We start from the raw sequence: 3090 nt of genomic DNA, 5'->3' as shown, positions 1-3090 counted from the left end.
GCATAAAGTAGAAGATACTTGCTCTACATGTATGTGTGTGTGTGTGTGTGTGTGTGTGTGTGTGTGTGTGTATCTCCAAAAAAGGACTTACCCAGAAAACATAAAGAACTTGACTTGTATAAATAAACAAATAAAAAATAATTGATTTTTTTAAAAAAAGCTCAATATAAAAATTGGCAAAAACTTTTAACAGGTAATTCCCAAAAGAGGATATCCAAATAACCAATAAACATATGAAAAAGCGCTCAACTTCAACAGCCATCATGGAACTGCTAATTAAAACTACAATAAGATATGCTCATCAAAATAGCTAAAATGAAAAGAGAGATAACATCAAGTGCTGGTAAGGTTGTTAAGTAATTTGAACCCTCTTACACTGTTGGTGAGAGTATAAATTGGTACAACCACTTTGGAAAGCTGGTGGTATCTTCTAAAGGCGAACATATACACATCTTTAGACCAAGCAATTCCATTCCTAAAGGTACATATGTTCACCAAAAATATATACACAAATGTTCACAGCATCTCTATTTATAATAGTCGCAAAGTGAAAACAATCTGATGTTCACCGAAAGCAACATGGATGACTACATTGTGGTATAGACTTGCAATATAAGCACAATATTCTTTACAGTAATGAGAATGAATTAAATACTACCTGCATCAAAATCAATAAATCTCACAAACATAATGTTGAAAGAAAGAAGCCAGAGATTTAAAAAAAAATAAGTTCTGTATGATTCCATTTTTATAGAGTTCAAAAACAGACAAAATTTATCTATGAAGTTAGATATCAAGATAGGGGCTGCTCTCAGACACAGGAAGGGGGTTCTGGAGTTTTGGTTCTGTTTCATGACTTTGATATGTTTACTTTGTGAAAATTCATAAAATTGTATTTTTATGATTTGTGTACTTTTCTGTACGTATTTTATACTTCACAAAAAATTCAATAAAGGGAGGAAAATGACATCTCCTAACAAACTTACAAGGCAGCTTGGGACTTCTGCCTAGGTTTTCTGTCTCTCTAGAAGAGGCCTGGAAGTAGCATGGTGATCTAAGAAATAACAACCTATCCTAATTCATGTTTCAGTGTTTGTAGTGCAATCAAAGGCATTATTATGTCATTGCTCAGTCAGAAGTTTCTTCTGGAACCTTGAGACATAATGGCTAAACTGTATGCAATTTTCTTAGCTCCATGCTTTCTTGGAGTCTTTCTCTCAAAGGAGTCCTTCCAGAGCAGATGAAGTTAATAATCATCACCCTAGAGTTCATCTTTAGGTGCCAATAATCCAAGGCCTTAAAAATGATCAGCTCTTGGTGTCATTTACTTTTTTTTTCTTTGTACATTCAAGGACAGAGTTGCTTAAAAAATCAGAGAGGTTGGCAGATTCCAAGTCTGCTGTGGGGCCCCTCAATTATATGCCTCTGCATATTGCAGGGCCTCTCTTCTCCTTCCTGAAAGGGAAGTAATTTCACCTAAATAGGGTAAGAGTTTCACGTTGTTGCCTGAACAAATATATAATTTGGGTACCAGACCTGCAAATTTCATCACACACTTTAAAGGTGCCTGGCCAAAGGCTAATATATATACTCCAACCAGAACTCAGAATTAGGTGGCAGCGGTACCTGAAATGAGATCCTGAGGGCTAGCAAAGGTAGAGATAAGAACACATCAATTCCCCTAAAGATTGCCATTCAGGAGAAGTAAAATGGTGAATGGTTCAATAGTTACATGAAAAATTGATCCCACCATCTCTGCCTACACTGGAATCTTGTGAGATATTTGTGACGGAATCCAAAAGACTGGTAATGCATCTAATTAACTCTATGTCCAGATAAAGAATACCTCCAGGCTCTCAGGAACTTTGTTACATGGCACACAGACAAATGAACAAAGATTATATAGCATGATAAGTGCTATAACAGCAGGAAGCACAAGGTATTGTGAGAGTTCTTGGAGATTGAGCTGCTAACCCCAACTAGAGAGGTTAAGAAATAGCTGGCTGGCAAATGCACTAAAGTCATAACTCCATTTTTTACACTACAGTATTTTGCCTGCCCTCCTGGGATTTGAAAGAGAGATTTCTTTCAGGAGGCTCCTAGCCAATCACATGGCAGCAAATTAGGCCACCGAATAGTGGACATTCTCCCAGATCTATTAAGATCACTATGTGCCCAGCTTCCAGATGGAGACTCAGAAGTTGACCAGGATCCTGGTCTACAAGTCTTGCAACAGCTGTCTCTCAGAAGCCTAAGTCCACGTCCATGAACTGAGGTAACAATTTCTGGTTCAAATAGGTGGAAGAACAGTTGTTCTGCAGGCAAGGCAGCTACTATTTGATTGATTATTCCATAGAGCAATCTACTTCTTGTGCTCCTGTTTACATATCTAACCACAGAAGTATGAGCCAAAGCACCCAACACCTGCCTCCCCTGGCATCAGATCAGGAGCTCTCTAAGCCCCACTGCTATATGCATTGATACATCATGGGACCCTTGGTCCATGACATGGGCATCTACTAAAGACTAGGCTCAGAAAGAGATAATCTTTCATATCCTTCAGAATAATGAAGAACTCAAAGGCTCCCACTGCTATCAGGGCAATTACAGTGTTTAGTGGGTAGGAATCGGGGTCTGGGGAAATGGCCAAAGAGTGAAACCGAATACTTGCTGCCAACTTCTGCAATACTTCAACTACATGACATCCTTTCACAACCACCTTCTCACAAAGTCCAAAGGGCAGCCAGTACTCAGACTGGACAACTGGCATAGAGTTGGAGGAAAGAACGCCATAGTAGGAAACTAGCACCACACACCAGTCTAGAGAGTTAGGACAGTCTAGAGAGTTATTCGTTATGAATAACGAAGGATAGTCTCAGAGATGGCACCCCATGTCTTTGTAAGAAACTGCAATAAACCAAACCACTAGATCAGATAACCATCTGGTCTTTTCTGCTTGTTAACTTCCTCTGGCTTTAGTCCCAGATGTGACAATGGACTTTGATTCTTAGGTTACATTTGCATTTGGTAATTTCCATTGGGCTACCCTAGAAACTGATCCTAGGAAAAACACCCAAAGCTATTTGGACT

This window comes from Microcebus murinus, chromosome 12, assembly GCF_040939455.1.
Source record: "Microcebus murinus isolate Inina chromosome 12, M.murinus_Inina_mat1.0, whole genome shotgun sequence".
Taxonomy (NCBI): Eukaryota; Metazoa; Chordata; class Mammalia; order Primates; family Cheirogaleidae; genus Microcebus; species Microcebus murinus.
Note: the sequence above shows the minus strand (reverse complement) of the source record.